This window comes from Ambystoma mexicanum, chromosome 1p (genome assembly GCF_040938575.1).
Source record: "Ambystoma mexicanum isolate Mex_15411 chromosome 1p, UKY_AmexF1_1, whole genome shotgun sequence".
Classification (NCBI taxonomy): Eukaryota; Metazoa; Chordata; class Amphibia; order Caudata; family Ambystomatidae; genus Ambystoma; species Ambystoma mexicanum.
This window is the reverse complement of record NC_090921.1, coordinates 75,022,297-75,045,405: the sequence shown is the minus strand read 5'-3', so window position 1 is coordinate 75,045,405 and position 23,109 is coordinate 75,022,297. Positions and strand designations below refer to the sequence as shown.

Genomic DNA, 23,109 nt, shown 5'->3' with positions numbered 1-23,109 from the left:
GGATTATTTATATGGTTATTCAGAAAACTCCACCTCCTCTCGTTTCCTACTTGACCAGCACCTCCTTTTCATTTGAAATATTTAAATATTTCTCACTGAAGGCTCTCAATTCATGTTACCGTAGATCAGCAGAATTCAAACTGTGGGGCGTGCCCCTCTGGTAGGGCACAGCCTCATGCCCAGGAGGGCGCGCACCCACAGCCTGAAAAGGAAAACACAAAAAACGGTATACATTACATAAGGATCGGGTTGTTTCTTCATCAAGCAGCAGCCCGATCCATGGCTCCTGTCCTTAGTGCGACTGGGGCCGGGCCTTTTGTGCGGCCTCATGCTCCATTAAGAGCCGATTTAGGAAGACAAAACAAAAAAGCACACACCTTCTTTTGCCGTGATGACAAGTCATCACGGCAAAAGAAGGTGTGTACTTTTTCTTTCGTCTTCATGGAAAAGCTCCTAATGGCGCCTAGGCCACACAAAGGCCCGGCCTCTGTCGCACTAAGGACATGGGCCAGGTGATTGTGTGTCCTCAGGCTCCATTAAGAGCCTATTTATGAAGATAAAACAAAAAGCACATGCCTTCTTTTGCCACGATGACTTTTCATCACAGCAAAAGAAAGTGTGTGCTTTTATTCTTAATGGAAATCCAAAACATTGTGCACGATTAAACAGTTTGCCACTTTTTTGTTCACAGCCTTTCTGGTGACCTCCTACTCAATGTCAGGGCAGTTTCCAGCCAAATTGGTGCCCAGGGCGAAACATCAGAATGCGCCGACGACCACCCCCCCGAATTGCACACATCACTCACAAACTACACCTCTGTTGTGTGACAAAAACGCTCCTCAATATGAATAAATAATTGCTAAATAAATTAAGTTTGTTTCATTACATTGCAATTCAAGTAATTTACAGAAGAATTTTAATGTGAATACTAGACTAACCATATGAATTATTTTCTGATAGAAGGTTATCAGTCCAAAATTGGCAGTCTGGTCCACTCTTAATACCTCTTTGAGAGTGGGAAATGGGATAAATAGCACCAATGAGGATTCCTGTATGCTTTGCATTAAATCACAGAGCATTTCAGGACTATACCAGTGATCAGAGATCACTGCATTTGATAAACCAGTCTGTGATAAAAGGATTGTACATGTGAATCTCTAAATTAATTCCGGATGCATGGCTTGGTGCTCACATCACGTATACTCACCCTAACATTAAAATGTTAGGAACCATGAACCATACATGCTCTTGGACAGCTTATGTTTTTGGAAGCAAGCATACAATGGCTGCAACATCAGCCACTCAAATGTGGTACAAGGGCTCTTTTGCTTCTTGTTTCTGAAGGAAGGACTGGGTCTCAGTGTGGGCACCCCAACCCCAATACAGAAACAACTTTAGGGAATTATATCTACAGACAGGGCAGGAACCCACACAAGAGAGACCCAATAAACAATGCACTGAAATGCTATACAGAAAGGATTGTACCACTTTCAAACTTTAGCCTGACCAGTAATAAGCTGGTGAAGCGTTTCAAAAAGAAATGTCTTCTAATGCATGGTAGATGGTCCACAGATTCTCAGCCGATACCTCCTCAATATTATGGAAGCCTCAGGGGTTATTTCGGCAAAAAAAAGAGCAGGCCCATGCTTTATCTAACAGAGTTGGCATTAGCATCTCTTATTAGTGCTGGCAAGCAGCTAGTGAAAATCATGGCGAGGCAGTGTAGAAAGGGCATTTGTCCTACTGGATTTACAGTGTGAGGCAAGTTCTTTGATTGATTGCTTTATGTGTTTAAATGTGGGCACAGTATGCACCAGAGCCACATACACACAACGTTCCATTGTGCTTGTCTATGGACATCACGCATTCCACAGCCATCTCAATAAATAAAAATAAACACCAGCACAAAGGTGCGCGGCAGGAGGGTCCCGAACAATTTATTTTTTGCTCAGTGGGGCCTTGGCATAAAAAGTTTGAAGATCACTGCCGTAGATGTTCCCAAATACCATTTCCTCAGATGGGAAATTTTTGAAGTTTTTATTCTTCGAATTTGGTAGGGTAAGTGGTTAATTTAGAAAAGATGGATGGGGTGGGGTAAGGGTATAGGATAAGGTAGAGGTGAAGTGGGGGGCTACAGAGGGTCTCCCCCGCATATAAAAAAAAGTTAAGAAAAAATAATTTGAAGTTTTCTGCATTAGGAGAAATGTATTTGGTGAAATCACATACATCCCTCCATTCATACTCAATATAATTTTCTTTTATCATAGAACATAGCAGTGAACCTCTCCATTTCAAAGATATCTATCCCCAGAGCCTAGGCTCTAGTTTTGTATTCATTGGAATCTCAGGATATGGTTCTGTATCATGCGGCACTCTCATAAATTACCCCCACCATTTTTTATTGTGGTGGTTCAAGATATTATCGCCCCATACCCACCCCACATAATTGCATCCCCTGCCCTGTACAGGCAACTCATGGATGGACGCCATGTAAACCGGTTTTATGTTTGTGTGGCAAGGAATTGTTCTGTACCAATGCTTAGATTAACTTTTTTAATACAAACATTTTAAATAACACAGATTGATAACAATAAACTACTTTTATGAAAAGTAATAACTTGAAAACAGAAACATAACTGTTTTTAAATACTGCAATTGTTCAAAAGGAGGCACCAGTTCTAATGGAGACGGCGCCCTAGGGTCTAATGCTGAAAGGGTAGTGATGGCAGCAGCAGGGCTTCAGTCACTTTATACTTAGTATGTTGTGGCAACCAGGCCAGTACAGTAGTAGTTGCTGAGGTATTGGTTATGGCAACTTGAAGATGTTGCTGCTTTTTCGACGAGGCCATGAATCTAAGAAGCCTTCGTAGCAATAGGTCTTCTCGAGGATTCTGACCACTAATGGATGAAGTTGTGCAGCCTTGTCTTCTGGCAGCTCTTGAAATTTCCTAGCGCACTCCTTTCAGTTCTCATTATGCCATCACAAGCTCTGTAAAACTACATGAGAAAGTCCACCCAGTATTTTAGACCTCTGAGCAACCTGATGCATGGCATCGACAGCATGCTTTCGATCCTGTGAAGGGCACCTCGGTTACATTGAAATCAACAATTCGAGGACCTCTGAGCAACTCATAGTCACCCTCACTTGTGTGCATGGAGTGATGCCCCAGAGAGTTACACGAGTCCCACTCAACAAAGACCTGGAGGAAACAGCTGCATAGGTTTGCCTGCAAAAAAAGGAAATGCTTAAGTTTCACATTTTAAGGTTTACATAGATTATTGCCAAAGTGAGAAAGAAAATAATGGCACTCATTATGAGTTTGGCGATAGCCGTGACGGTAAAAACGGCGTGGCTGCCGCCAAACTCATGATTTTACCGGCACCCGGCAATGGGGACGAATGTGGGAATTCCGACCAGGGCGGACCAGGTCCGTCCCCATTGCTGTGTGCCGGAATTCTTCATTCCCCATTCCCATTGAGCCCCATAGGGCTCATTGGTAATGGGAAGGTTGGAGGCACCGGCACCGTTCAGAACGGTGCCGGTGCATCCGACATGCTGTGCTCGCGGGTGCCGCTCAGCCCGCCAGGTCCGACCTTGCGGGCAGAAAGGAACCCGCAATCACAACTCATAATGAGGCCCAATGTATTTGTCTTTAGTACCTACTTTAGAAACCATCACTGTTAACTGAAAAAAGCAGGTACGCTTTAAATGCACGGGCATAGCAAATTAATTTAACTGCTTTAAGACATACATATGTTTTAAGAGTATTTTAATGCTCCTCTGTGGTGAAGTCTGTGATGCTCACATGAGATGTAATCAGGTGCTTGACCACATCTACCGGTCTTTGTTTTTCATCCACACAGTTCCAGTGGAACCATACTAATCATATACTCTCATTAGATAGTAAGAGAGAAGGCAAGATATATATGACATGCTTTACTTACTGTAATAGTATTTCTGATGATTGTATCTGCTTAGAATCACGTGGTGTACATATAGTCCGACATCTAGTTTATTGAGAATCCCAGACTGAAGAGTAGATCTACCGTCTGTTGGGTGTTTGATAGGCATGTTCCGTACAAATCCCCTGTTATTAGCCAGTCGTTGAGGTAAGGATAGACTGGAATGCACTGCCTGCACAGGTGAGCCGCTACTCCCGCCAGCACCTTTGTAAATACTGTGGGGGCTGAGGCAATCTATTGATTTTATTTTTTTACATTTATAAAGCGCACAAAGTGGCCCTGGGGCACCGTGACGCTGTTACATAGTGCTTGCTTGGTTACAGGAGATGGGACAACAGAGAGATACAAGACAGTGCATAAACACCAGAATACAATGACATTTACATGAGATGCAGTTTAAATTCTAATGGTTCTGAGGTAACAGGGGAACCATTTGACGTTCTTTGTGAGATTATCAGCAGGGGATTTAGTTGAAAAGCTTGGTTTTTAGTGCTTTGTGGAACTCTGCGGGTCAGGTTTCGTTCCCAAGTGTTGTGGGCAGGGCATTCCAGTTTTTTGGCGCTAGGAATAGGAAGCTATACCGAAGGGAAGAACCTTGAACTCTATCACGAACCTTAATGTATTTTCTTTGTGTGGCCTCTTTCATATATGAACGTATGTGTTAGGCAAGATTTGGAGCAGAACCCTTGGGGTGCAGTACAACAAACCTTGACCTCCTGGCAATAGGAACCCAACCTTTGTTATAGGTCTTTATTACGCAGGTTGATAGTGTGGTTGAGCAGCCAGGCTTATCTCAAGAGGGGTCAATGTGAGCTATACTGCAGTTACACAGAGTTTTACAGTGACAAGTATCCAAATAAACACTTACTCTCAAGGTTTCTTGATTAAATACTTATTTATTTAACAGTCAGTTTGAATATGCCTTCCTCAGAAGGAAGCAATATAATAGCAACACACAAATACACTTCAAACTACACACTCTTAGTTTCTCTAAATCAGCAAATACCCATTTGGTATGGCACACTGTCACTTCCTACACCCTGGGGTGACTTAAATAGCTAGGACACTGTGGGCATTAATATATCACTGTAACATTTAGATCAATACTGAGATGAGTGACAAATAAAAGGGTTATTAGAATAAACAAGAGATCAGAAATAGTCTGAAGCAGGTAAGTACTTTTGAACCCTCCCCCAATGCAAAGTAAGTTAACCCCTTCCTTGAAGGATAGGTTCAACACCATGTCAGGGGAGAGAAGAGTCATTCGGGGAGCCAGGCCAGCCAAAGTCAAGTTAGCAAATGTCTAGGTGAGCTGAAGCACTTCTTGCAGGTAAGTAAAAGTCTTGCACAATGTTTTAGAAGTCTCTGTAGAAAAAGAAGGATCAATGTAGGGCCACAAGCTGTTAGGCTTGTGACATTAGAAGATGCAAGCAACTCTACAGAGCAACCAAGACAAGTCTCAACTGAGAACAAGCAAGGCTACACAACAAGAGGTAAGTTCTCTTAGACTGTACAGTACCTTTGGTTAGAAGAAAAAGTTGGCAGATGACTTCTGTTTCTGTGCAGCTCTGCAGATCCTGTTGTTCCTGGGGAGCTCTGCAGATCCTGTTGTTCCTGGGGCTCAGTCGTGGGGACAAGAGGGAGGACTTCTGGTGACTCCTGCAATGCAATGGGACGGTCATTGACCGCAACCATCAATCTTCAAATGAGTGTCGCCACTGCGGTTTCTGGCTGTCGAGATGGGCTTTCCTTGCATTTGGGGTCCAGCACTCTGTTGAGGTGGCTCAGGCTCGGCCAGTCCCCGCAACCCCAGGATGAACCAGTGACACGCACCCACCAATAAACAGGGGGTGGGAGACCCGGCAGAGGGACGTGGAATAAGAAAAGCCAAGAGACCAATGGGAGTAATCTCCCTTGTCAAAGCAATTCGAAACATATTAAGAAACGCAAGAGGGCAACAGGAGTAATCTCCCTCATCACAGTGACTGTAAGAACTATACGAAAAACCGAAGATTACTACAAGAGTAATCTCCCTTGTAACAGCGATCATGAAAAGCCAAGAGGAGTATGGGAGTGGTTGCCCTCATCGCAATGGTTGTAAAGTTTATGGAAAGAGCCAAGTTGACATCCTTGGACACTTGATAAAAACACAAGAAGCCCCCTTGAGGAACTGCATGGGCTAATCGATACTATAGCAAGAGACTATGAGATCAGTCACTAAGACTGAGTAAGACAGGCCAGGACAAGGGAGTCATCTTCCTGGGCCCTATTTTTGTTTTGCTGAATCCCTTTTTAATTAGTACTAAGGGTCAGAATAGGATAGTTTTTGGACAGAGGAAGACATGGAGTGGGTAGAGAGGAGAGAGGGAAGCCTTTTCACAAAGAAGAGGTGCTTTAAGAACGGGCCCTAAAAGAGCATTTTATAATGAAGAGTGATGCCTACAGTGCACTGAATGGAGAAACAGGGAATAGATGTTGTTTTTCGCAACAGACTCGGAAGGCCAAGGGAGAGAGATATGAGGTCACACTGACAGCACATGAAGTGACAGGACATGGCGTGGAAGTACACGAGACAGGAACACGCAAACACAGACAGACAGACAGGCGGAGTCCAAATGTGGCACAGTGGTGGAAGGACCTTCGAAAGTGGGTGGCGGCGGAAACAGGGGCATGGGAGAATGCACTCCGAGAACAGAATCTAGACATAAGCGGAGACTTGCAACAGTGGGTGGCGCTTACGGTGTTGTTACTTACCTCGACTAAGGACAATACTATTTATTTATTTATTTTTGTATTTGTAAAGCGCACTGCAGCCCATAGGCATTGAGGCGCTATGAGAAGGCTTAGGGATGCTTGATTCAGGGTTACAAGAATGCGGCACCAGCAGAGACTTGAAAACAGAGACTAGTTACAGTTAACAATGGACATTTTCATGACAGTTTCAATACAGTTAGGCAAAAAAGCAGTACATTGTCAAAATCATGTTACAGTATACATAACATAGGTTGTTAGACAAAGAGTCTAGTTTTGATGGCCTTCCTGAAGGTTGCATGGGAGTCAATCCCCCTGATGGAAGGGGGAAGGGAGTTCCACAGCGTGGCTGCAATGTTAGGGTAGCTTGTACCGCCCGCTTTCACTCTGCGGGTAGAAGGTACAAGGATTCTGTTGGTATAGGCCGCTCTGGTGGGCCTAATGGGTGTGTGCAGGCTGATTCTTTGAGCTAGGTAAGGTGGAGCACGACCGTGCAGGCACTTGTGCGCCAAGGCAAGTGTTTTGAATGTAATTCTCTCCTTGACAGGGAGCCAGTGGACCTTCCTCCTGACCTCAGAGATGTGGTCACGTCTTGAGATGCCTGTTGTGGCCCTGAGGGCATTATTCTGAGCTACTTGTAATTTGGCCAGGTTTTTTTGGGAGGTGCCTACCAAGAGGGCATTGCAGTAGTCCAACCTCGACCCAATTATTGCCCTAGCTATGGTGAGGCAGTTTGGTTGGGAAAGGTAAGGTCTGGCTGCATTGAGGAGTTTAGAATGGTACGCTGCAGAGGAGGCAATTGTGTTGACCTGTCTATTCATGGATAGGTCAGGTTCAATGTATACGCCCAGCGTCTTGATGACTTTGGAAAAAGCGATAGGGATGTTATCTACTGTGAAAGATTGGTATTGTTAATCTAGTTTCCTCAAGGTGGAGGGGGCCCCAATCAGCAGGAGTTCTGTTTTCTCGCTGTTGAGGCAAAGCCAGTTTTTGGCCATCCATGATTGGATTGTGGAGTAAATGGCAATGAGGGTTTTGAGGTCACCAGAGAGGGGGATCAGCACCTGAGTGTCATCAGCATAATTAGTGTATGAGATGCCCAGTGCGTCAAGAATTTTGAATAGGGGCCTAGTGAATAAATTATAGAGTGTGGGAGGCTATGCACGATCCCTGTGTGACCCCACACTTGATGAGGCTGAGGTTAGCGCATGAGGATTCTGAGAAAACCTTCATGACTCTATCCTGCAGGAAGGAGCTTATCTAAGCACAGGCCCTCGGGGAGAAGTTGGCTGCGGTGGACAGGTGATGGCAGAGGGTCCTGTGGTCCACCAAGTCAAAGGCAGCGGAGAGGTCGAGAAGTAGGAGCAGCGCAGGTGTGCTCGCGTCTCTTAGGTCGTCCATTTGATTTTTTAGGTCGAGCAGAGTTGTTTCCGTGCCATGTCTCGGCCGGAAACCGGACTGCCGAAGACCTAGGAGGTGATTGTCTTCAATACATTTTTGGACTTGCAGGTAAGCTGCTTTGTCAAGAATTTTAAGCAGGAAGGGCACCATGGTAATGGGCCTGTAATTTCCAGGGGTTCAAGGGCCGAGAGAGGGTTTTTTCAGGAGCGGTCTGACCCAAGCTTCTTTGAGTCCAGTTGGAACGTGTCCAGCCTGGAAGGATGAGTTAATGAATGCTGTGATGAGGGGGTCCAGAGGGGAAGCACAATCTTTAATGATCTGCGCTGGGCAGGCGTCGCTCTTGCAATTGGAAGGTTTAATGGAGTTAAGGAGGGCAGTGACTTCAAGTTCGCTCATGTCTTTGAAGTCGAACATGGGCGCGGAGGTGGAGGGGGCTTCCACCCTAGTGGTACTGTTACAGTTCTCAAGAAGGTTGGGAAGGGCATTTGGTGTGCTAGGATTTTGGTGTGAAGGGTTTCCAATTTGTCTAGCATGGCATTTTGAATTTTGTTGCACCAAATGTCATCTTTTAGGATGGTCGGGGGGGGGCCAAGCGGGAGACTCCAGCTCTAGGAAGATAGCAAATATTTCCCTAGTTCCTGACTTGGCGCCTTCAAACCTGGTGTTATAGGAGGAGGCTTTAGCCTGAATGATGGCTCTTTTGTAGTCTTTGGAGGCAGCCTTAAAAATAGCTTTGGTAGTATCATTTGAGTGGTTTTTCCAGTTAGTTAGAGCAGCCCTTTTTTTGGAGCGAAGCTTTAAGAGCTCCTCGGTGAACCAGGCGTTCGAGTGCTTTACTTTCTTAGCCTTTTTGAGGGTGAGCGGGGCTACTGTGTCCACAGCTGAGGTGATGACTTGATTGAAGCTGGATGCTAGGACTTCCTGGTCATTAGCGAACGGGTGTTTTAAGCGCGGGAACCGCGAGGTAATGGGCGATGTTTTCCATAGTGAGTTTACGTGAACTTCTCGCGAGAGCAGCTGGGAGTAGGATAGTTGATTTCGGAGGCCCGTTGGAAGAGAGGTCAAATTTGAAGCAGTGGTGGTCCGACCATGGGATGGGTGAGATATCAGAGATCAGGAGGGAGCAGTTGTGGTGTGACACCCAATCAAGGGTGCGACCTTTGGTGTGTGTGGGCTGCGAGATAACATGGGAGAACCCAAGGGTGGATAGAACTTTCTGAAGGGCCGTGGCATTGGTGTACCTAGGGTCATTTAGGCCAAGGTTGAGGCTGCCTAAAAGCAGAATTTGTGACGAGTGTTTGAGGTTGTCAGAGAGTGCATAGGTGATGGCGTTGTGGAAATCTGAAGTCAGGCCTGGTGGGCGATAGACGACATGGAGCGTGATGGTTTGGTTGGGCGTGAGCTGTAGTTTGAGACGGAGGTAGTCTGAGTTGTGACTCAGCTGACCTCCAATCTGTCTGAGGGCAAGCGTTGCCCTGGCGATAACAGCTACTCCTCCACCCCTTTGGTCTACCTAATCTTGTCTGAAAATGGTGTAGCCAGAGGGGATGGCATGGGATAGGGAAGGGCCAGAGGAATCTTTAAGTCAAGTCTCTGATAGAAAGAGCAGATCAAGGTTGTCCATGGTGATGAGATCATGTACATCCAATGCGTGGGCTGGCAAGGAGCGTACATTGACTAGAGCACATTTAAGTGGAATGTCATTTCTAGGGGGCATGGTGCTAGGCATGGCAGTGGGCAACACTGGATGAGGTGCAGCAGGCATGAACACAGGAAATGATACAGTATTAGGCATGGCAGTGGGCAACACTGGATGAAGAGCAACAGGCATGAACACAGGCAATGATACAGTATTAGGCAAGGCTGTAGGCAACACTGGGTGAGGTGCAGCAGGCAGGACCTGTTGGTCAGAGGCCTGAATGTTCACATTTGTCTGATTATTTGCTAGCGAGGAAGGAGACTTAAGAGTGTAATGAGGTGGGGTGTGAGCGCTTGTGGCAGGCAGCAAACGCCTTAAGCACGCTTGTAAGTTTGGGCAAAGGGTGCGGATAAAAGTGCTTGAGGCGCTTGGATGCCTGGAGTGGGAGAGGTAATACTACTACGGACGAAGCAGGGATTCCGCAACCGGCTCCTGTATTGGCAGATCCCTAGAACTGAGGGTGGTCCGGGGTGGGCGGAGGGAAGAGAGTTGGCGGTTACACGTGATAATGAAAGATAATGTATTGATGATCATAACCAGTTTGGCTTATGTTGGTTGTAAAATCTCAATAAAAAAATTCAACAACAAAAAAAATGTATGTAGTTACAATCATCAGGGTTCTGCCATGGGGGTTTTGTATGATATTCTGAATCGCCATGGAAGAATGATGGAAGTGATTTTCTGAAGTTTTCAAAACATCGATACGGTAGGCCAACATCGGGCAAACTAGAGAAGGGGAGATTCTTGCAGTAAGGAAGTAACATCTCCAGCTACACTGTACCTGTTGACTTTCTTAAGAGCTTCATGATCCCTCTTGGCTTTTCCCAATGCATCGAGTATTCCCTGGCCTCGCGATTTAAGGCAGCAATAAACTCCATCATAATTTTCCCCTTGAACGAACTGCACCCGATCCTTTTGTATTAATTGTTCCGTTAATATCAGGCAGAAAAGTAGTGGGCACATACACTGTAGAACGTATTATACACACACACACACATGTTATGCCGGGGTACATTATGTTGCAAAGGAAAGTAGCTTGTGACTACTGGCCTAAACGTTTTAATTTACATGCAAAGTATTTGTGATTTCTTTAACACTTCGCAACGTCATGTTTACATGTTTTGGGCTAGTTGAAATATTTAATGAGATATGGTGAGAGCAAATGCGCTGGGGGGTAAGGAGAGCTGAAAAGATGGTCCGTTGTATAACATTTAATCCAAGTTGAACGTTAAGTAACGGGTTATTGTAATGCGTAAGCGAGCGTTCCGATTTCTCATGTGAATGAACTACATCTTTACACCCATTCCCAGGCTTCAGCATACACGTTGTGTGTGGACTGGATGAATATTTTAAAGGGTGAGGGAAAGAAACAGGTTATTTTTAAAAGTGAACAGAAAGTTAAAGTGGGTGTCAAACTGCTTTATATTGACTGTTTGAAGATTAGAAAGTGCTGCCATGGGGATGCAGAATATCACACAACACCGGTGCAACCACATTCATTAAAAAGCTAAGGATTACACTTATTACGAACAGCATTGCTTGCCAATGGGTTTAATCATTATGTTTCTTGTATCAGCCCAAAATGGAGAAGTGCCATTGAGGGAAGAAGTGCAGGCATGAAGGCAGGGTGCACCGAGACCCAAAAGGTAAGTCGGGGAGCAGGGGGCATAAGACGATTGAGGGAGGCCATGGGGTGTTGCCACACAAAGAGCATGATAGCGAAGGCAAGGAGCTGAAGAAGACCAAGGGTCACTTATGGAAAGACCAGCTCTTGTCAGGTCCAGGGGGCTGAGTGAAAGGGAAAAGGGGGTAAGGGCAGGGGAAGAACATGAAACAGCTTTTGAGCAACAAATGGTAAGCATACAACAGGGGAGCAGAATATCGTACGAGACGAGATCCACCTTGCAGATCTCAGAGTTTACCTTGAGGCAGGAAAAATACGGTGCTTGCTGTACACTTTGGAAAACTGCAAAAGAAGAAAATACAGTAAGTTATGGGCACGGGCGATACAAAAGAAGAACATGAGGACAACAGCGCAAGTTATATACACGGGCGCTGTAGGACAGGGATGGGCAGGGGCGGATCTACAAAGAAGATCACTGGACAATCCCAGGAGCAGAGCTGTTGCGGGCGGGCTATCACGTTATATTTTCATTTCAGGCTGTAGCATTGGTCTTCCAGAAATCCAAACATGTCATACCCACTGGTGCTGCATATGTAATCCTGGATGGATTCCAACTGAATTGTCTGTCAAGGATCTGGAAGTTAGATTCCATACACTCATATGGCCTTAATATAAGTTTGGTGGTATTACATATGGTAATGCCACTAAACTCATTTACGTTACCAGTGCCTGCATGATTCAGAGTCATGTGAATCCTTCTGTTAGTCCCCATTTTGGAGTGCCATGGGACTCCATGGGCATCTGTAATTAATACATGTGGATATTACTGCAAGCAATAACGCTTTTGTGGGAAGCTAGCTACCATGACACAGAAGCAAGTCTCGGGAGGATAGCTCAGGGGCAACGTGGTCGCCTTGGAAGCAAGACGACACTGAGCAACAAAGGTTCAACCCCAGGGTCTTCGCTTAGAAACCTCTGGGTATTAAGCATGTTAAAAATAACCAATAAAATGAAATAAATACGTGAGAAATTGAGTTTCGGTAACAAAACTGAAAAGTGTGGCAGAGCGTGGAAGCATCCGGTACTGGGGGCCCAGGGCTTCTGAGGTTAATAGCGGTAGATCCAAGGGATGTGGTGGGGGGAGGGGGCAGGACAGGGAGGAGTTCGTGGAGGGAGCTTACCTTGCAAGCTAACATTGGCCCTTTTGCGCTATGTGAGTGTGGGGGGTGTCAGGTCTGGACTAGGTACAAAGGTAACTGGGACCCAGGACCTGCCATCATTTATGTTTTTTGGAAACTAGTAGGATTGTGGGCTTGGAATTCAATTCCACAACAATCATAGTCAAAATGTGACGGTTTTTTCCTGGACACTTTTGCGGTTTGGTGTTTCTTTGTGATAAAATCAAATGCATATATATTTACTTGTTAAAAACATGTTTATGGGTCTATGTAAACAGACTCAGTGTCAGCACTTATTCAAGATTGCAAGCTGCATCTACAAGCACACTACAGAACATCACTTAGGTATACACAGACCCGCCATCTGGAAAATGGCAACACTATCATCGAGAACCAGGGTCGGGCTAGGACAAACATGAGCACCAAGGCACCTACACAATGGGCCATCTCTACAAAATGCATTTCCCAACTTCGTTTTAAATAAACAAGTGCGTTCCCAGGTGCTATATTCACTTTGTCTTGACAATCTGTGGAAACGCGTCCATTTAAGAGAACTTTGGGCTAACAACACTTAGTATGCACAGGCACAACATCTGTAAAATGACAACACTATCATCGAGAAACAGGGTCGGACTTGGACAAAAATGAGCAACAAGGCACCTACAAAATGGGCCATCTCTACAAAATGCAGGGAAGAACATTGATCACAGTGCTTACCTGGAGGCAGAGACAATATTGTGCTGCAAACTGCAAAAGGAGTTAATAGAGTAAATTATGAGCACGGCCGCTACCGAAGAAAATAGGATAACAACTGTGTAAATGATGGGCACGGACGCTCGAGGACAGGGATGGAGTAACAAAAAGATCACTGGCCAATCCCTGAATAGAGATGTTGGAGGGCGGGCTGTTGTAGGCGGGCTATGACATTAGCTTTTCATTTCGGGCTGCATGTATGGTTGTAGCCATCAAGTGGGCGTGACTCCGAAGATTGCCGAACACTGCCTCACTCAATCTATCATGGCCTGCAGGATAGCATACAACACCCCAATCTACTTGCACCTTCAGGAAGTGTTGAGCTGTATAAGTTCTTTTACAGTTTTGACGTACTCACGTATACTGCAGGGTTTAGAGATTCAGAGTTCAGAGTTTGTGAGCGGCCGTCAACGTTCTTTCTCTTCTTTCTCTGCTTACTACAGACTGCTTCTATGCACCGGGCCACCACTTCACTCTGCCGCGAGATTTTGAGTGGAGTAGTAGTGCAGGGTGGGGGGGATCCCGCCGCGCCCACGCAGAGCCCCCTGTTCCTGTTGCAGTTTTGTTAAAGGTGCAGAGTAGTTGAAATCAGGAAGCAATACTCTGTAATTCGAGCCTTCAGCCTCCTACAATATTGCAGTGCCCAAGTGTAAACAGGACAAGAGCAGACTGCAGACTGCTTCTACGCACTTGGCCACCACTCTGCTGGGCAGGTAAACTATTGGTTAAGGTAAGAGGCCAATCCTGGGAGGGGGTGGCATATTTAAGGACATGTGTGTCAGTATGTAAGTGTGGGTTAGTTTGTGTTACGGGCCTCAGGGCGTGTCTGGGCCTCACACGCATACACACTCACACATGCGGGCAGGCATCCACAGATCAGACGCCGGAGACGTGTGTCTGCTCCGGTCGCCGGCGCGAACTGTCGGCGCACCGCCTTCAGCGCATGCGCGAGCCTCGATGCTGCTCGCGCATGCGTACATGGCTGTATTTGCTACGCAACATCCCTCCTTTTCTCCCAAAACAAATTAACATTAGCAAACATAGGAACCAACAGGGTCCCCCATAACTTTCACTATAAGTGTGCCCTTAGTTACGAGGTAGGGTCCATAATAAAGTCTTTGAACCTTGGCGGTGGCTTGCGCCCCGCCCGGCTCGGGTACCTGCGTGCCCCTGCGTCGGGGTCCTCGGGGGCCACAGGAGTCTCTGGCGGCCCATCGTTTTCCAACGGCACTCCAGTATTCTGATCAGGGTCATCTCTGACGGTTGCCTCAGGGTTCGCAGTTTATATGCGCTTGAAGAACGAAATGTTTCTGGTAACAGTCCCTCTTGCGTTGGCAGCCGTGACCATCGACCCTTTGACGTGGGTCACCCCCAATGGTTGTGGTTCGTACGGCAGCGCTAACTTCCCTTCTGGCTTTCTGTTGCGCACCAGCACGGTGTCACCTATTGCGATCACCCTCTCAGGTAGTTTTCGCCGTGTAGTCTCTTTCTCAGAATGGCCCTCTCTGTGCGCACGTTGCGGTTGTCGATCTCTCCTGGTAGTCTTCCTTCTACTTCGGGTAGTAGACCTCTTGGTATTCGTTTGAAAAGGGCTTCTGCGGGGGCGACCCCGGTGAACTGATGTGGGGTCGTGCGATACTCTCTGAGAAAGTCGACCAGATTGCGCCGGAGATCTTCTCCCCCATTCACCGATATGCGGAACACTTTGTTGAGCGTTCGCATGAACCGCTCTACCTCGCCATTTGCTCTCGGCCATAGTGGGGTGATTCCCCTGTCCTCACAATATTGAGCAAAATGCTAGCCTTGAAATGGTGACCCATTGTCCGAGCAAATCTCCAGAGGGAAACCATGTGTGGCGAACATTTTGTCCATGGCTAGAATGGTGTGGTCACTGGATGTGGATTCGACCAACTCCACCTCTGGGTATCGTGACCACTAGTTGGTCACCACTAGAAAGTATAAACCTCGGCCCGTGGATCCGAAATCCGCGTGCACTGTCTCCCATGGGCGGTCACTTCTTTCCATGGCCTGAATGGGTGGCCCCCTCTCCACAGGGCTTGCGGCTTGACATGGGATGCAGGCCTTCACAAATTTCTCCACCTTGCCTTCCAGATCAGGAAACCAGACTTTCAATCTGAGACGAGCTTTCATCTTGGCCATTCCTTGATGTCCCTTGTGGGCCAGCTGTAGGACTTTCACAACTAACGCCCCTGGTATCACGATCTGGTGCCCTCTTAGCAGTATTCCATCGTCCGCCACCAATAGTTCATGGCGTGTCTTCCAGAGTGCCTGTAGATCCCTTTGTGCCTCTGCAGTCCTTCGGGAGTTGTCTAGGAGGACCTCCCGCCATTCTCCTGTGTCCACCGCACTTTTTATCTTTCGGAATGCTTCATCGCTTCAGGCAGTGCTGCCTCAACTACCAGATGTATGGCTTCCACACAGTCTGCAACCTCTAGTGAGTCCCTGGGCCTCTCAGTGCCGGATGGCGCGATAGGTAGTCCGCCGGGTTGTGTGGTTGTGTGTCCCTGGTCGATATAGTAGTTTGACCCCATATTCCATGAGTGCCAACATCCACCTTTCTATGCGCGGAGGCGGTTTGGACGAAGTTCCTGACAATATCGGGATGAGGGGTTTGTGGTCAGTCACCACAACGACTGGCTTCCCTAGAATATGTATTCTGAAATTTTTACACCCCCATAGTATGGCCAAGGCTTCTCGCTCTATTTGGGAGTAACGCCTCCCCGTGTCGGTCAGGGCTTTGCTGGCATAGGCGATGGGCCTCATGGTCCCTTGCTGGTCTGCTTGCATGAGGACTGCTCCCAATCCCACTGGGCTAGCATCAACTACGATCTCAGAATCGCGACCGGGGTGAAAATAAGCCATTGTTTCTTGCTCCGATAGGGCATTTTTGATGGCGGTGAACGCCCTTTGTCCCTTCCCTGTCCATGTCCACGCCACATCATTTCTGGTGAGCGCCCTCAGGGGTTCTGATAGAGAGGCTAGATCTCGGATAAAGCGGCCACAATAGTTGACCATCCCTAGGAAGCTTCTTACTTCGGCTGGGGACGCTGGTGGGGATGCATCTCGGATGTCTTTTACCTTCTCCGGATCAGGGGAAATTCCTCCAGCATGAAATACAAATCCGAAAAATTCAAGCCTGTCCTTCAAAAATTCGCATTTTTCTTTATGTAAGGTTAAACCGACACTGCACAGTCTCTCAAGGGTGTTCTGTAGGCGCTTCAAATGTTCAGCTTCTGACTTGGCGAAAACTAGGATGTCATCCGACATGTTGATGACCCCTTTGAGTCCTGACAGTGCCCCCCTGATGGCATTCTGGAAGACCTCCGCTGCGGACGAGATCCCGAAACTAAGTCTTTTGTATTGATACAACCCCTCATGAGTCGTAAAGGTAGTAATGTATCTAGACTCGGGGTGGAGCTCCAACTGGTGGTAACCTGATCTTAAGTCTAGCTTCGAGAAAACCCTTGCTCCCTGGAGCTCTCCGACGATGTCATCTAGGGTAGGTGTGAGATGGCGTTCTCTTTTGATCGCCACATTGGGCAGCCTCATATCTACGCAGATGCGTACTGCCCCTGGTTGTTTCCGCTTTGGGGCCACCACAATTGGAGAGACCCAGGGAGTGGGTCCATCTACCCTTTCGATAATGTCTTTGTCCACCAGTGACTGTAGCTCTTTCTCAACTTGTTCCCTTAGATGAAAAGGGATGCGGCGATGTTTAAGCGCTGTCGGTCTCACTGACCCATCTATGTGCAGCCGTATGGGTTCAGCTTTGAGTTTTCCAATACCAGTGAAAATCTTCTCAAAGCGCTGTAATAGGCGGTCCAGATCAGTGAGGTATACAGCAAAAGTGAAGTGTACAATGTTTAGCGCTTCTGACGCGGCACAGCTTAGGAGGGAGTGTGGGCTTACGCTGGTGACAAAAAACCTTGCTTTTATTTTGTTTTTACCATGAGAGACTGGGGTCACGAATACTCCTTGGATGGGGAGAGGTGTATCTCCTCCGAATGCGTAGATTCACGCTGTGGAATCCGTCAGCCTTGGTGGACCAGGAAGAGCATTGTAATGTTCGGTTGCAAGTACGCAGACAGACGCCCCAGCATCTATGAGGACTGGAGTTGGCATCTCGCTAATGTTGATGGTGCATCTGGGTTGTCGACGGTCTCCAGGGCCTTGCGCAATGCTTGAGATGAAAAAGATTTCTTCATCCTCCTCCTCCTCTTCTGCGATATTGAGATCTTGCATTCCTTGTTCGACAGAGGATACGCCCCTTACTCTCCCAGTGACACTCCTACCACTTCTCTCTGGTCCTCTTGAAACTGTTACTGGTGCCGTTGCCCTGCACATCCTCGCATAGTGTCCCGATGTGTCGCATCGATCACAGGTTCTTGACTTTGCTGGGCACTCTCCAGCATGCAGCAAATCGTATCCACAGTATGAACACGATGAGAAATTCCCTTGCGTTGTTGGCCCGTCACCTCTCCTTGGTGTCCATCTTGCCTTCCCTGTGGCAGAACGTCCTATTGCATATGCTTCTTCCTCTTTCCTGGAGCGTGTAGCAGCGTCCATTTTCGCCCCTCTTGCCTCCGCCAGTTCGTACGCTCTCCCCATGTCCAGAATTTGCTGCAGAGTCAGTCCAGGTTCTCTTAGGACTTGTCTCCTCAGTTTCCCTGAGCAGCAACCCTGCAGCAGCTGGTTGCGAACCATTTCTTCCTCGTTAACCCATCTACAGGAACTCGCTAGGTGTCTCAAACGAGCACAAAACTAGTCTAATGACTCCTCTTCCAATTGTTTCTCAGCGCCCATGACAAACCTGTCAAAGTCAACATTCGCCATAGGAAGGAAGTGGTCACGGAGTGCTTGCTTGACCGCATCTTAAGTAGCTGCTGGAATGTTGAGAGAGTCATATATGCGTTGAACCTCAGTCCCTGCAGAATAGACCATGATGGCAATCTTCGCCTCAACATCCGTTTCTCCCAAGGCCCTAAAAAACATTTCCAGCTTTTTGACCCATGTGATCCACTTCGGTCCTAGCTTAGATCGGGGGGCCTCTGGTATCAAATTCAGGCATGGGGGCTACAGTACTGTGCATTCTGCGTGGAATTGGGCGACAGCATTTTCTTTTTCCTCTCTTTCTTCACCCATGATGATGAGATGTACTCACAGTGATCCTTGTCCAGTAGATGTCGAGGTGACCAGTCAACTTCAGAGGGCTTTCACACTGTCTTCCTTGTCTTTACCACAACCCTGTGGTATCTGGGCTGTGCTGGTTCCAAAAATTGCTCTGGAGCAGTGCAGAAGGCAGATGGCGCACGAGCACCCTCTCGGGCCGAAGCCACTGCAATCTGCGTGCAGAAGTAGATCAAGAAAATGGCCGCCAGCCGTGCGTGCGGGTCTGTATGCATACGATCGATGCACACGAAGCAACGTTCATTCTCTCCGATGCCTTTGGAGCGGAGGACGGCTCCGTGTCCGCCCTCGTCGCCAGTGTTACGGGCCTCAGGGCGTGTCTGGGCCTCACACGCATACACACTCACACATGCGGGCAGGCATCCACAGATCAGACACCGGAGACGTGTGTCTGCTCCGGTCGCCGGCGCGAACTGCCGGCGCACCGCCTTTAATAACTTCAGTGCATGCGTGAGCCTCGATGCTGCTCGCGCATGCGACATGGCTGTATTTGCTACGCAACAGTTTGGTGAAGACAGGGGGAGGTGGAGGATGTCCAAGAGACCAGTGAAGGAGAGAGCGTTTTGAAGTGCAGAGGCTATTGCTAGGAGGGGTCTGTAGAGTGTTTGTTTGTAAGAGGTGGAGTAGGAGTAGTGGAGTGGGGTAGTAGTAGTGACAGAGGCAGTAGTGGTTGGGAGTAGAGGTGGCAGGTGGTGGGAGTAGCCAGCGCAGGACATTAGGGGTAGAGTGGGAGTTAGTAGTAGTCCCTGAAGGTCAAACAGGGGTCAGTAGAATGTAAGCAGGGCACCATATCCCTGGGTGGTTTGTAATAGTGAGGGAGATGTGCTAGGCACCATATCCCTGAGTGATATGGAAGGTAGTAGATAGAGGCAGTGGGAGTAGCAGAGTGCGAACAGTAGCAGTGGTAGTAGCGGGAAGAGCGACGGTGACTGGGAGAATAGGAGTAGCTATTGGTATGGAGTAGAACAGGAGTTAGGATTAGAAGACTAGTATGAGGCAAAGTAGAGTGAGAGTAAGGAGGGAAAAGGAATACCGGAATTAGAAGGATAGTCAGGAGTAGAATCCTTAATAAGAATAGAAGTGGGAAAGGAAGTTAAGATCAAAGGATGGAGGTGGAAAGGCGGAGCGAGAGATTGGAAGAGTCAGTGACGCGGTGGCAGGAGAATAGTTTACGAGGTCAGATAAGTGATGGGTCAGGAGTGACAGGTTGTGGAAGGAGTGTACATGACGCTGGGTGAAAGAAGGCACCATTCCCTATTTTCCCAGCAACTAACCAACATTGGAAGAGGATGAGTTAGAAGTTCCCTATGGAGTCAGGTAGCCATCGTATTAGGGCAAACCCCTAATACGAAGGAGTAGAGAAGTAGAAGACAGAGAGGGGTTACTGGTCGGTAGATTACTAACAGCCTGATAGGGACTCCTGGGGCAGGGAGGTGGGTTCCACGCCCAGGGAAGTCGAGAGAGGAAAGGGACAACCCTAGCGCCAATCATCCCCAGTACCCTACACCCCTGAGAATTAAGGAAACAAGACAGCTATTCCGACAAATTATTTCAATAAACACCCTCAGTCAGCGTGGTTGTTTGTGGCGGGCCACCCCGTCACACCACCCACTTCACTTTAGGGCAGACCAAGGTTTGCAGAGAAATAACCAAGATGGCAGGGATTATTCTTCCTGTGCAATAGCTCCCTGGCTGCCATAGCTCCATCATTGTTCAGTGGCATGAGGAACCAAGGGTTTATGTGAGTAATTATGTGCCGCTTGGCCAGCCCACTCCCCCACCTTGGCCAGCCCACTCCCCCACACTGGCTCCTGGTGAGATGCCTGGTTCAGCCCTTCCACTAGAATCAGGCACTTTGCAGCCAGATGTGAGAGGACAATAAAAAAGCCAATGGAAGTTAACAGGTGCTGTATTATTGCAGCAAAGCCACATGGCTGCTAGGCGAATGCAGGCTTTATTATATAACATTTTGTTTATTGTTTATTTTATTGTGGATTTGTAATGCACCATATTGCCAACCAAGTGGTTTCAAAGCACAACGGATGTGTAGAGGGGTGTACAAAGGAGGGAGCCAGGGTGGAACAGGTGAGTAGAGGGGAAACTGCACAGTCATGCAGGAGGTTGTTTTGGGGTAAATTCAGTATTCAATCGCAGTCCTGCGGCAGTGAATTCATGATGCACAGGATATGGTAAAACTACAAGTGTGATGGTTATAGCTGGGAGGCAAGTAGAGGGGGGAGTGAAATAGTAGATAACTAAGTGCTTTGTTAAGGGGTGGAATCTCGACTGGGTCTGCCACAGCTGGGGGACAATTGTCAGGTGCAAGCATGATGAGGTGAACTTTGATGGTGGTAATTCAGGAGCTCTCTTATTAAGCCATATTTTGATGCAGTTCCTGGAGCTGATAATGTTGTTTGTTTAGAGTTCTTTTTGAATGACATTCCAAATTGAGCTGGCGCCAAAGTTAAAGAGTGTCTGGCCCAGGCGTTTAAAAAAAATAATTAGGTAGACTCAGTCCCTCATTATGAGTCACCCAGAAATATGCTGGTGATTCCGTCATCCCGGTAGTAACGTTTCCCGCTACCACAGTGACGGAATCACTGGCATATCACAACCTTGCCGGTGCGTGCATCCTGCATTGCTGGAATTGGTCTTATCGGCATGACGGAAACACATTGGCAAAATCTGAAAACGCTGTTGTTTCCATGAACACAAATGCCAGTAACAGCGATTCCGGCATGCACAATCATGGAAACACCAGTAATGGGTTTCTGGCATCGGTAAAAGCGGAACCAGAAACAGCGTCATCGCAGAAACTGGAAGCACGACTGTGGCCTTTTAAAAAAAACACAATCCATATAGAATTGGGCACTTCCTGTAGCCATCCAGTCACAGAAACACCAGCAACATGGTAGGCACATCCAAATCTTGTGTACCTGAGTTTCGTCAACGAAAGTTGCAGTTCACTGAGCCTATACGTACTGCATTGACCAACAACATTGTGGCCAATGCAGACAAACTCTTTGGAAGTGACAAACAGTGAACCAGCAGCCGCCTCAAGACAGCAATATGTGAGGAGGTGGCCCAGAAGGTCACAGCAGTGGGCCCTGTCCCTCGCACCCAAAGAGACTGTCACAAAAGGTGGCATAGGAACACCGTGAGGGCTCTGCGAATACTGCTCCTGAAGCGATCGGATCGTACAGATGGCAGACGGATGTGGCAATAACTACGCACCCCCATTACTAACCACCAACACTCCCGGATGCTGAGTAAAGCCACACGAGGGTGGGGTGAATATAGGAGTGAATGAAGATGTTCATTTTATTACAACAGCATGCTAACACATGCTGTGGCCCTGAAGAAAGCGGGGCATATCTTGGAACCATTGAAACCGGTCGGCCAATGCATAAAAAAGATAGCATCAAGGGGCACTTTTGATAAAAAGAAACATTTGTGCTACAGCTGCTCACTGTCTTTCCCTGGCGGGTAGAGAGTGGGTTAAGAGTGTTAAAACACACCGGACCAGAAAGTCCGGATGCAAACGTGTCCTGTGCAACACCAACTAAGGACAACCTTACCCATTTTCTTTTCTAAGTCATTTTTAATTAGGAGCCAACAAGGCCCTGATTGTTGTTTTTATACAAATGTGTGCTACTGTGGAACAAGGGAAACCATTAAACTAAGAAAAATTCCATTTGCGAAGCAGACCATACACACTAACTAAGTGCTCTTAAGAAAGAAAAAGAAATGTGAAAGTAAAGAACTTGCGAACGTCTTGGCAACTAGCTAGACATAGGGCAAGTTCTTCTTCTCCGCTTTCCCTCACCCTAGATAAGTGATCCACCAGCACTGGCTAGGGTTAGAAAAACAATAGGGTTAAGTTAGAGATTTTGGAGGGCAAGCTAGAGTGAGGCTACACGAAGGGTAGAAATTGTGAAATAACCGTGAATTGTGAAAACCTGTGTTCTTATTGTGTGATAACGTAATCTGGGGGTAACAACAGGTGTGTATCCCCGTTAGTCCCTTTATTGTGTTATGACAAAAGATGGATTGACATTCGCCTCCGAGTCAGGAATCTACTTTCTGCACATCAGAGGGAATGGCTTGCCACTGGAGGCAATATGGCCTCCTCCCTGAAACTAATTCCGCGGGAGGAGACATGTAGCACGATGCTGCACATGGAGGGGTTCAAGAGAGTAAAAGCAGCAGAGTCTGGAGTACGGACACAAGCAGAGGGCGGTGAGTACAACAAGCCACATCAAATACGAATCATGACACGCTTGTAAAATGCTCCACACACTTTAGGGGGACATGTCCAAGTTCATATGAACAATACATGACTACATCATGAATATGGATAGGAGATAGGGGGAATGGGCGCTGCTTGTTGATTTACAATAAGAATTATTTTAAATACATTTCCGATATGATATGTGGTCCTGTAGCCAACAGACCTCACAGGGACTATGAGGTATGATAATATTAGTGGCAAATGGATTCTAGGTGCAATAATCTAGGAAGCTGGAAGCACC

The 23,109-nt window shown here is 47.3% G+C and overlaps 1 long non-coding RNA gene across 1 annotated transcript; it reads right to left on the bottom strand.

The window, feature by feature from the left end:
* Positions 1-2,539: 2,539 nt before the first annotated feature.
* On the bottom strand, positions 2,540-13,462 carry LOC138566232 (uncharacterized). The gene is made up of 3 exons (XR_011301874.1): positions 13,334-13,462; positions 11,737-11,780; positions 2,540-3,227 (listed from the first exon to the last, which is right to left on the bottom strand). It is a non-coding gene; the product is annotated as an uncharacterized lncRNA (long non-coding RNA).
* Positions 13,463-23,109: the final 9,647 nt, after the last annotated feature.